Here is a 13,459-nt window from a genome sequence, read left to right as displayed (position 1 = left end):
AAGTGATTGATCCCACAAGATGCCTATAAATAGTAGCTTCCACTACTTCCCCTAAAGTAGCATCCTCCTTCCTCCAGTTACCTGCGAGAGGAGTCTCCATGGGTTTGTTGCTCTCAATGTGGAATCTCTTAAGTATCCTGTTGGAATACTTTCCCTAGGACACAAACAAATCCCCATCTCCTTGCCATACCTCCATGCCAAGAAAATAATGCATGAGCCCCATGTCTTTCATATCAAACTCTCTTGCAAGGTCCTCCTTGCAATATTTGATCAGTTGATCATCACCATGTAGTATGAGATCATCAACATAAAGTAAAATGATCAACAATTTACCTTCCACCACTATGTGGTACAATTTCGCATCCGCTTCACTCTTTGTGAAGCTCAACCCAGTGAAGTAGCTATCTATCCTGGTGTCCCAAGAATGAGGTGCTTTCTTCAGCCCATACAATGCTCTCTTGAGCTGACACACATGTTACTCACAGTCAAAGGTCTCAAAACATTCAGGCTTCTCTATGTACACTACTTCCTCAATCATGCCATTAAGGAAGGTTGTCTTTACATCCATATGATGTATGTTCCAACCCATCTGTGTTGATAGTGCCAATATAGATATGATCAATGTGTACCTTGAAATAGGAGCAAAGGTCTCATCATAGTCAATCCCCTCTGCTGTGAAAAGCCGTGAGCCACAAATCTAGCCTTATGCTTCTCCACACTACCATCTACAACTTTCTTTACCTTGTAAAGCCAATGGGAGCTCACCATTGACTTGTCCTCTAGTCTCGGGACCACATCCTAAACATTGTTACGAACTATGGAATCATATTCCTGCACCATGGCATCAACCCAAACCGCCTGTTGTATTGCTTCCTCAAAGTAAGATGGCTTTGTCACATCACATTTGCCCATAAGAGCCATGTATCTAGTGTACCTCTTGGGTGACCTCCTCTTCCCACGCTAAGAAGTGGGCACTCCCACATTCTCCCGTGCATTATCCAACAATCTATCAGTCTCTCTGGTGCACTTTCTTCCCTCTCTGGAAGACTCTGCCTGAATGGATGTCTCCAATCTCGTATCCTCTACATGTGGCTGCTCCACTTCAATATGAGGCTCCTCAACCTTAGGAGATAATCCTCATTGTCATGTAGTTGAAGCTCCCTCTCAAGGGAAACTTGCATTGCCTTCTCCTCATCTAATCTGACATCCCCACAAACCACTTTCATCCTAATTGTCGGCAAGTACACTCGATAGTTGTGAGGTGTATCATTGTACCCAACAAATATCCCCAACTCTGCTGTCAGCTCAAGCTTCTTTCGTGCATATTTGGTCACATGGAAATATACCGATGACCCAAAAATCCTAAAGTGACCAACATCCAACCTCTTACCAGAATAAGCCTCCTCTGGTATCTTCGTCTCAAGTATTCGATGTGGGCTAGGGTTCTGAACATAAACCGATGTGTTGAATGCCTTAGCCCACAAGTGTAGTGGTAGGCTCTGATCATGCAACATCACCCTTGCTGCCCCTTCTATGATTATGTTCTTCCTCTTGGCCACCCCATTCTACTGAGGGTTATGGGTTGTTAGTAACTCCTGTTTGATCCCTTCCACTGCACAGAAGTTCTTAAACTTGTTTTAGACATACTCACCATAGTTATCACTCCATAGAGCTTTAACCTTATTTCTCAACTCTTTCTCCACCAATGATTTAAACTCACAAAAATTTGTGAAAGATTGATCCTTTTTTTGCATGAAAAATATCCAACATTTTCGAGAAAAGTCATCAACAAATATAACATAATACTTGTGTTTGGTCATGGATGCTATCGATAATGGTCCACACACATCTGAACATAATCGCTCTAGAATAGCCTCTGCTCAACTGTCTCTATCGTGAAAGGAAGACTTGGTGCATTCTCCCAAAGTACACCCCTTGCATGTATCAACTTTCTCAAGCATACCTTTGGGAAGACCAGTAGAGATCTACTGCAATATCTTCAAAGCCCCATGATGCAAGTGGCTCAATCGCCTATGCCACAAGTCGCCAACATCTTGACTTTGCACCCTTTCTTATTTTGTGCTTAAAGCAACACACTCCTCCATCTCCATCTTATAGATATTCTTCACCTGAATCCCTATCTTCTTTACTTGACCCATGTCTATGTGTCGAAGGAACGCCTTTCCTTTCGAGAAGATCACATCATAACCTCTATCCTTAAGATTGGAAACGAATACCAATTTCTTCTTCAGCCTGGGCACATACATAACATTCTTCAAGGTGAGTGGAGCCCCATGCTCCCTTTGAAAAGTAATCATGCCCAATCTAGTCACACTATACTTCCCGTCGTCATCCATCTCGATATGCATCTAGAGATGTTTCTCCTCTAGGTCACTGAATAACTCTTTGTCGCTAGTCATGTGGAATGAAGCTCCATTACATAAGTACCATACACTTCCCATCATTGATGACACAATTCATTCAATGAGGGAGAATTCCAATTCGAATTTAAAGGCCAAAGCCTCACTCGCCACTCCTCCTGAGGACTTCTTCTTGGACTTCTTGAGTGGACAATTTGTAGCAAAATGGCCCAGCTCATGAAAATGAAAGCACTTAACTTTTGTCATGTATTTCTTCTTACCTCCATGGTAAGAATTTGATTTGGAATGGGAAGCTTTCCCTTTTCCCTTCTTCACCTTAATTTCTAAGGAACAGTTCTCTCCATCATCAGTCTTTGATGAAGAGACATCCTTGGTGTTCCTCCTGATCTCCTCCTGCATCAAATCTAAGCACAGTCATTCCTAATATGGCAACTTCACTCGACCATTGACAGAGTCTTGATAACTATACCAACTCTTTGGGAGTCCTAGAAGAGAAAGACTCACCATATAATCCTTGGAAACCATGATTCCAACACTTCCAAGTTCATCATGACATTAAGTGAACTTGGTCAAGTATTTTTGAATACTCTCACCTTTCTCCATTTTGATTTTTTGAAGCTCGTCCTTCAGTGCCAATTTCCTTTGGTCACTTTTGTTCTGATACAAGTTTTTCAATTCTTTCCACATAGCATATGTAGTTTCCTTGTCATGGAGACTCAAGACAATGTGGTCTAGAACTCCCTCAAGGATTAATTGCCTCTCCTTCACCACACACTTCTTCCATTCGACAAAATTATCTGCATCTAATGTTGTTGGATTAGGAATTTATTGATAAAAAAATTCCTTCAAGCCATTATCCTCTAGCACAACCTCGATTTTGTCCCTCCAAGCTATAAAATTCGAGCTGTCTTCAAAGGCATAATCGAGCCACAACTCATAGAACGCTATTTGTTGATCCTGAAGTATGTATTGCAAATTAAATTTTCACCCATAACCCAAAACTTAAAAATTCAAAATATCCTCTAGAATATTGTTCTCATCCCTGATACCATGTATAAAATCCTATTGATTCACAAGCTCATGCAATTTACTAAAGCACAAGACAAGAATCTACTTGTACTATCAACTAGCGGAATCTAATATATCGATGAAAACAATATGAAAAAGAAGAAGATAAATCAATGGCACATAACACAAGATATATCTCGGGAAATCCATTGCTAAAAACTCCACTATCTGTATTGCATATATTAGAAATATGAGTGAAGATACAAAGCTTGTTCTCACTAGAACAATTATGCACAAGTATGCTCAACTCTCTCAGCTCACAAGCTAGCTCTTGGCTAACACTTAGCCAATTCTACAGCTCTCCAAGCCCCTAATCTCTTACGTAATTCCTAGGATGAATAGCCCGTATTTAAAGGGCATTAGTGCTTCCAAAACTATAAAATCCAAATATAGGATCAATCTTTGATGCATGCATGATATTTACACTCCAGTAAATAATACAACTGATAGTACATTGTCCTTGGGGAAATTTGGGGAAATTTTTCACCTCCTTAACCATGCCAATATCCCTTAAGCATTGGTCAAGGTCATATGGGAGCCATGTGGTTGGGGGTCAAGCTAACTGCCCACCCCTGTTGCTTCACTCCCTTCGATCTTGGTACATGATCATATAATGGCTCAAGGGACCGAGAGTCAGCATGGGCCAAGTTCAACCCAGTCCATCCCCTCCACCATTGTTCTTGGACACATGGCACAACTGAAACTGAGGAATGGGCTTAACCACCCATCCTCATCGCTCTACCCTCATCAATGGTCACCTGGATACCATGAGACAAGGGTTGGGGCCTAATCCCTACTCCCTCAACTTCTGCTCCTCCACAGGGTCCTATGGTGTGCGAGTGGCAGGGGGTTAGGGCCAAGCATCCCGCCACTTTCCCCCAACTCACCGACCATTCAACTTGAAATATAATCGAAGTCCTTTATATGTTAAGAACTTGTGTGATGGTCTGATAGTATGGCATGTATTTGTGATGTGGTAATGTTGACGGTGTTGGACCTGCCAACATTCATAGGATCACCCTGATATGAAGTCCCAAATAGACCTCACACCATTTGGTGTGGGAGTCCCATCTGGTATGATGGTCTGGTTGCCATTTGTCTTAAGGATTTACCTCAACTCTTGCTTATCAGCACAGGAGAGTGGTTCGCTTTGTCTTCGAGAAGTGCGGTTTGCGTGCCTGGTGAGTGTAAGTGTACTTGTGTCAATGGTTATTTCACTGTGAGGGAAAGAGAGTGAAGGTGAGTTCTAGGTTGAAAGGGATCAGTACCCACTCAACTAGGAACACGCAACACAAAAGGACATACACAACTTCTGATGGAGCATTCCACTCGGATGCGACAGTCACAACGTATAGGGTAAGATAACATGTACAACACTCATGGATCAGTCCAAACGAATGCAATAGTTGTTACAGCAAGCTTCATGTGAAAGGTCTGTCTCATGTCCTGTAGAGAAGTCGACATGGACGGGACAACATTAATAGCATATATAACACATTTCCATTAATAGATTATGCATCACAACAAATGAATCAGTTCAAATGTAGAACACAAGTTAAAGCAACATGCATTACAAGTGTTAAAGATCAGTCTTGTCATAAATACAATACATGTGTGAAAATGTGCTGGCCTGTTAACATGCTTTTGAATTAAGCAAAAGTTCCAAGACACATCATTACACCATACATCACTAACCCCATCAGTGGGGCATTGGAGCCACTGCTTACTCCTCAAAGAAAAGATTACAGACTCTCTTGGCTATGTGGGAGCTGAGGTGAAAATTCCTTTACATGTACAAATGAGGATGTATTTATAACCAAGGGTGAAATTGTCCCTTGTGGTTGTTCGACTACCCTCATGACCATTTAACTTCCATGACTCTTTGACTTACATGACTCTTTGTCTAACAAGTAGGTATCTTGGACTTCCACATTACATCAGATTGATTGACAACAACCCCATAGTGAGGATGTGGGCAACATGACAATGGTTGTATATTCGTGCTGCTGCTGGAATTCATGTCGAGCTATAGTGCTATTGGGTGATGGATGTCTTCATGGTGTATCATAGCTTTACCTCCACATGGAGAAGTGCGCAGAGTCTTCGATGGTCCTTGGTTTGCTTGATGAAGCTTTAACATGTTATTCCTTCCTTGCATGTTGGAAGACTTCACAGGTTCATTTGTTTGTGAAGGTGCTTGTTTATCGCGTTCATCCGCTTTGCATGCTTCATTCGTTTGTTTGTTAGTGGACCTGTCATTCTGCATGTGCTCTCTTTTTTCATCTCATTCATTATCTTGCCATGTTTGTTGGTGCACTTGTACCTGCAGTCACTCATGACGAGATGACATCAAATCCAAAACCTCCTAGTCTACCATGACACATGATCATTCGGGTGTAGGTCACTAAGAGAGGCAGCAAGGCTGTGATGTGGGATAATGGCTCTGGGTAATTGCTGATGAAAAGTGCGGAAGAGTCATTGAGAGATGGAGAAAGACAGTTTGAGTCGACAGTGACTGTCTACAAGGTTTGGCTCAGCTGGGAGGAAGAATTGTGTAAATTTTGGGAGGAATAGTCCAGGCTATTGGAAGGCAAGGTAGGCATGCTCTGTGCATTTTTTAGAATGAATGGGTAGCGGGGTTGGATAGCCAGATTTGCACAATTTTCCAGAGGAACGGGTCGGGTTGCATAAAGGGTCAGTAGATAGGGATTGCGTAGTTTTTATGGGGAAATGCCTGGGTCACTGGCAGTCAGAACTGCATAATTGCCAAAGGTAACTGCCAGTTGACTGCTCGGATCACTGGCAGCTAGAACTACACAATTCCTAGAGGAAACTTCTAGTTGGCTACCCAGGAGACTGGCAGCAGAAACTGCGCAATTCCTAGAAGGAACTGGAAATCGACTAATAGGGCCTGCTGGTAAGGAAAACTGCACTGAGGTGGGATACTGGCCTGCTGATCATCTCTGCACAATTTCTGGGCTGAGCTGACTGATGGGCAACGGAAGTCCTGCTCATGAACACTACACAATTTTTGAGATGAACAATTGGTCAACTGTCAAGATGATTGACTGGAAAATCTACGCAATTTACTGACTGGGGCGGAAGAGGGATCTTGACTTATTGAGAGTGGAAGAGGTTGTTCCTTTAGAGAAGCATGTAAGACCTCTGACATAGGTTTGCTCATTTATATTTTCCCCTTCTTCGTTTCTACTAGTTGGATTAGCTTAAACACATAGAGTAGAAGGTTGAGTACTGGCATGGACCTTCCTAGTGTGGACACAGGTTCATGTTGGACCAAAGCTTCCCTTACAGATGGTTCGTATTTTTCATCAGGAATTCATCAGCTGAAGGTTGTAACCAAGCACAGAGAAAACAAACACAAGACTAGTGAAGTGTTGTAGTGTCACAAGCCTCTTCAAATTTCAGCTACATACTCTATTCAAAAGCCAAAACGTAGTAGTTGGAAGCGCTTATTTTTGGAAACAAATATAGTAATAAACAAACAAAATGAACATGAACAAAAATAGTAAGTAGAATCAAACAAAGCGAAAGCAAAGATAATAAGAAAAACAACCAAATGAAATAACAAGCAGTAAGAAGACTATGTACATGGCACAGGTGTAGCCCAGCATATTGAAAATCAAGTTTGAGATCTTGGCCATTTGATCCAGGTCCGGATGTGGTGAAGGACCCTTCTAAGACCTTTTACTTTCATGATGTGTTAAATTGCATTTTAAAAAGAACATTAATGAATGCATCTGCATGCTATAAAGAAGAGGAACATGTCAATCATCACCAACATAAAAAAAAAAAAAGCGTTGATAATGGAGTTTGTCCAGGAGGGACTATGTCTTCGGGCCCCGATGTCAAGATGGTGTAGGCCATTGCATTAAGTGTTGTCAATAGTGATGATGTACATAGAGACGATGTTGTGATCATACAAGGAAAATGCCCTCATGTAGGATTGGCTCTAAGAGATGTTACACTACATGAACTCTCAGTCAAAAGACTCGTATCAGTATGACATAAAATGCATGCATGATGAGCATCGCGCCAACATGGCATAAAAGGGATCTCAATGCAAAAAAATGCATGACGACAGCAAGAGTATCCCAGCAACATACAACAAAGGGATCTCAAAACATAACATGACAAATCATGACAACGAGTACAACACGTAGATGATTCCACATCACATCAAGCAAGGAATCATGAAAACATGTAAGAAACAAGATCCCACATCAAGCATCAACAAGAATCTGTGTAGCACAATGCATAAAGAAGAAGTACATGAACACTGCATGTACCTCACAACAAGGGGCCATCTGAAGAAGCGGATATCAAACTGTTGAAGCTGTTTGGACCATTGATCTCACGGCATCGATCGCATGAAAATGACTGCTTGCACATGAATGTGGACATCTGCACTGGCACTTACAAAAGTGGCTAGAAAATGAAATGAGAGAATGAGAAATCTGAATGCACCATCAGATTTGTGACATCGAATAGTGTAAAATCGATTGTCCAAAATCTGAATTCTGAGAAATTAAGAATCTGGGGATCAAGGAATCTTTTAGATTCCCCCAAGATTCCTCAAAGATTTTGCTCCATGTGTGGACTGGAAATCTGCAACTCAAATGGCGAATCTAACCTCGTCATTACGATCCCTGCAGAAAACCATGAAAAACAAGTATAAACTTGACTATATTCCGATATGGAGAAAATTACCTCCTCAAGAAAATTTCAAGTCTCATGGTTCTGCGCCCTGTTTTTGCAGCAATTATGGTTCCACCTTCATCCTGAAAATGGCTGAAAAATGCAAATCTCTGATGGAGACACGGACAACGCCATTGCGTTCGTGGTGACAAGAAGTGCTGAATCCATATAAAATTTGTCAAAATGAAATTTCGCCCCTCCTGCATAATGTTGCCTCAAACTACGTGCACAGCCTCCTCCTATCTCGAAATTTGTGCCCGCTCCTATTTCCTCCATCTGCCCTTGCATTGAGAAATTTTGGTTCTTTTAAATTTTGGAGGGTAGATTTATCAATGAATTCGTTTGGTAGGTTGGTAAAGTTAGGAAAATGGTTGAGAAGGGTCAGGTGGTGAAACCCTGCCCCTCCTATTTTTTGCACATTATTGTTTTTTGTAAACAAATTAAATTATAAAGGGGGTTGGGTCCGCATTAGGTGACCCGCCCCATACCTCCCACATAATTTTCAAGTCCCATTGCTTGGTCGTATTACGGTGGTTATTTGGGGCATTTGTAATCGCATTAATGTTTTTGGGGCCGCCCACTTGGGGGTCGGCCACGTGGGCCAGGGGGGTTCGACCCCCACCGGTCCCTTATTATATGGTAATGTTGGTGTTTGAGGGTGTGAGCCGGGTCCACCGGAGGTGGCCCATGCCCACCCCATATATATGGTTATGGTTAAGGCGTAGGTGGTGGGGGTGGTGGCCCACCACTGCCCTTTTTTTAATATTTTTTTTATTAATAAAGAATGTTGTTCAGAAATTCAAATTTTTAGGCCGAAGGAGACAATTTAACAACCCCAGAATTTTTCCCAGAATCTGGTGGCCAGAAAAAGTCCAAATTGTGGCCTCCTTAAGGCTGCCCAGTGATTAAAAAAGTCAACCCAACTTTGACTACTTCTAACTTTCGCATATGGACTCGGATCGATGAACCGTTCACACCACCGCGATAAGCACGACAAGGTCTACGCTCTGGTCCTAGTTCAAGCATAATCCAAACACTTTGATTTTTGAGTCCTCCATGTCTTGTCTGTCTTTAGAGCCACCTGGATCAATCCTCCCCACTGAGGAGCTTTTGGTCCTCCAAAAGCATGAAAAATAATCTGCAACTTCTTTGTACCATGTTTGCATCACAAGCATCCTGAAAAGGTCTCGCTTCCATCTCCTTCACCTTTGTTCTTCGGAGCCTTAAGCGATGAGCTGACACCTACAACCTCTGCAACATGTAGTACATTATTTGAAAATTATATGCTTGATTGACATGACCAACTAATGACCCAAATATCCCACACTTGCCATGAGTTTATAACACATACTCGGTGGTCAAGTTTACAACAAGATGGACGCAATACCCCAGCTATGACAACAAGGCCAACCTATCATTGTTGCTTCAACAAGTGATGAAAACACATCATCACTGCAACACATGATTTACAAAGATAAGGCCACACACTATTTTTTCTTTCAATAAGTGATGGAAACATGACATCACTTTCAGAGTTTAAAATGAAACTCAAAATAAGACCAGACATCATTGTTGCTGAACAAGTGATGGAAAACACATCATCACTTTTACATTTTAAAATGCAACAAATGATTTACAAAATCACGACCATGAAATGACAACATGTCTAGAAACCATTTTTCACTTATCAATGTGAATGGGTCGCCTCCTTGTGGTGATTTTGCTTTTTGAACAATTGTTTCACCTGGTTCATGCACCGACGCTCTGTCTTTAAGGCACTACCCTAGATGGAGCCTCCAGCAAGTGGCTCTTTGATGGCCACTTCTATCACAATGATTGCAGTAGGTTTTCTTCCTCCATATTTGGTTAACATATTTCTTTTCATGTTGTTGAGAGGGTCTTTCATGCCTCATCCTTTTGTGTGCTGCCATTCTTTTCCAACACTTAGAAAATGTATGGTTATGTAATCCAAAAAAGGTGCATGTTTTTCGATGCCATGTTTTATGTTCATTATTATCAACATGATCATAATCGAAATGAACATTTGAAGATCGAAAGTGGTTATACCTTCCCTTGTTGTCTCTGGTGTAAGTATGGCAATGATAGATTGCCTCAGCTCTCTCCCTGCAATGGACACTGCAATGGGATGATGGGGATGTTTTACCATCATTCTCTTTCCTCGACGATTTTGACGATGTCTCAGACAAATCTAACACCTTCGAGCATTCTTCTTTAGTGTATCTCAAGCCTGGAAATTGAGATCTTTGCATAACATCTAAAGGTTGGTTATTAACACCAAGTTCTTTTTCCTCCTCGTGCCTCCTCCTTGTAAGGAGCCTCATGTTTTTCCCTGTAATTGGAATCTCCAAATCTCCAATAGAACTCATACTATGTGAAGATGAAACTGAAAGCAAATCAACATCTTTTACCTCCTCTTTCGATTTGGAAAGAACTAGTGAGGGTTTCTCCTCATCCATTGTTGGTGGTTCGCTAACTGTCGTGGCACATTCCCCAACTTCCTTTCTAACATACCCAAGTCCTGTTTGACACAGTAGTCCCTGTACTTTGATGGGGTTGACAATGCCTTGGCCATTAATGCCCAAGCCTTTTCCTTCATACCCCATTCTTTTCAACAGTTTGGAGCCAATTCCTGTGGTATGGTTTTCAAAAACAGTGAAATCATCATCAGGAAACATACATGAAGATGGAGAACTACTTTTCACCTCGCATGGGTCATGCTGTAGCTTTTCCAAGGCCTTGTCCTTTGCTTTCTGCTGTCATAGCAAACTTTGTTTCTCCTCTTTTTCTTCATGTAGACGCATACTCAATTCAACGTTCTCTATTTGAATATTCTTCTTGTTGTGCTTTAGTTCTTCTAGGGCCTCTTCGTGGCTTGCAACTGAAGCTTCAATCACTCTTTTTCCTTTGTTTCTTTCTGTAGAGTTTCATACATGATTTCCACTCTTTTGGAAATGTTGAGCATGGTCTCGTACATCGTTTTTTCATCCTCTGTCGCTACATGTTCCATTGTTCATGCTGCAATTCACATCAACGCAAAGACCACTCTGATACCACTTGATCCAGGTCCGGGTGTGACGAAGGACCCTTCCAAGACCTTTTACTTTCGTGATGTGTTAAATTTCATTTTAAAAAGAACATTAATGAATACATTTGCATTTTGTAAAGAAGAGGAACATGTCAATCATCACCAACATAAAAAAAACAAAAAGTGTTGATACCAGAGTTTGTCTAGGAGGGACTACGTCTCAGGGCCCCAGTGTCAAGATGGTGTAGGCTGCTGCATTAAGTGTTGTCAATAGTGATGATGTACATAGAGATTATTTCGTGATCATACAGGGAAAATTCCCTCACACAATAGTGGCTCTAAGAGATGTTCCACTACAGGAACTCTCAGTGAAAAGAATCCTATCAGTATGACATAAAACTCATGCATGATGAGCATCCTGCCAACATGGCATAAAAGGGATCTCAATGAAAAAACATGCATGAAGACAACAAGAGTATCCCAACAACATACAACAAAGGGATCTCAAAACATAACTTGACGAATCATGATAGCAAGTACATCACACAGATGATTCCGCATAACATCAAGCAAGGAATCATTAAAACATGTAAGAAACAAGATCCCACATCAAGCATCAACAAGGATCTGTGCAGCACAATGCATAACAAAGAAGTACATGAACACTCCATATAGCTAACAACAAGGGGCCATCTGAAGAAGCGGATGTCAAATTGCTGAACTTGTTCGGACCATCGATCTCACGACATCGATCGCATGAAAATGAGTACTTGCACATGAATGTGGACATCTGCACTAGCACTTATAAAAGTGGTTGGAAAATAAAATGAGAGAATGAGAAATCTAAATGCACCATCAGATTTGTGGTGTTGAATAGTGTAAAATTGATTGTCCAAAATCAAAATTCTAAGAAATTGAGAATCTGGGGCTCAAGGAATCTTTTAGATTCCCCTAGGATTCCTCAAAGATTCTGTTCCATGGGTGGACTAGAAATCTGTAACTCAAATGGCAAATCTAATCTCACCATTTCGATTCCTATGGAAAACTATGAAAAACAAGTATAAACTTGACTATATTCCGACATGGAGAAAAATTACCTCCTCGGGAAAATTTCAAGGATCATGGTTCCGCTCCTTGTTTTTGCAGCAATCATAGTTCCACCTTCATCTTGAAAATGGCTAAAAAATGTAGACCTTTGATGGAGACATGTACAACACCATTGCGTTCGTGGCGACGAGAAGTGTTGAATCCATATAAAATTTGTCAAAATTTGACAAAATGAAATTTCACCGCTCCTGCATAATGCTGCCTCGAACTACATGCACAGGCTCCCCCTGTATTGAAATTTGTGCCCACTCCTGGTTCCTCCATCTTCTCGTGCACTGATAAACTTGGGTTCTTTTAAAGTTTGGAGGGTGGATTTATCAATGAATTCGTTTGGCAAGTTGGTAAAGTTAGGAAAATGGTTGAGGAGGGGTCGGGTGGTCAAACCCAATACCACTTGATCCAGGTCTAGGTGTGACAAAGGACGCTTCCAAGACCTTTTAATTTCGTGATGTGTTAAATTTCATTTTTAGAAGAACATTAATGAATACATCTGCATGCTGTAAAGAAGAGGAACATGTCAATCATCACCAACATAAAAAAGCAAAAAGCGTTGATAATGGAGTTCGTCTAGGAGGGACTACGTCTCTGGGCCTTGGTGTCAAGATGGTGTAGGTCGCTGCATTAAGTGCTGTCAATAGTGATGATGTACATAGATATGATGTCACAATCATACAAGGAAAATGCCCTCAAGCATGAGTGGCTCTAAGAGATATTCCACTACAGGAACTCTCAGTCAAAAGACTCCTATCAGTATGACATAAAACTCATGCATGATGAGCATCCCGCCAACATGGCATAAAAGGGATCTCAATGCAAAAACATGCATGATGACAACAAGAGTATCCCAGCAACATACAACAAAGGGATCTCCAAATATAACATGATGAATCATGACAGCAAGTACATCACATAGATGATTCCGCATCACATCAAGCAAGGAATCATGAAAACATGTAAGAAACAAGATCTCACATCAAGCATCAAGAAGGATCTGTGCAGTACAATGCATAAAGAATAAGTACATGAACACTGCATATACCTCATAACTGGGGGCCATCTGAGGAAGCAGATGTCAAACTACTGAATTTGTTCAGACCATCGATCTCACGGCATTGATCACATGAAAATCGCTGCTCGCACA

Source organism: Pinus tabuliformis, chromosome Q (genome assembly GCF_031772625.1).
Source record: "Pinus tabuliformis cultivar Carrire ecotype Pingquan chromosome Q, CPIR1, whole genome shotgun sequence".
Classification (NCBI taxonomy): domain Eukaryota; kingdom Viridiplantae; phylum Streptophyta; class Pinopsida; order Pinales; family Pinaceae; genus Pinus; species Pinus tabuliformis.
The sequence above is the reverse complement of the archived record's forward strand: the minus strand, read 5'-3'. Positions refer to the sequence as shown.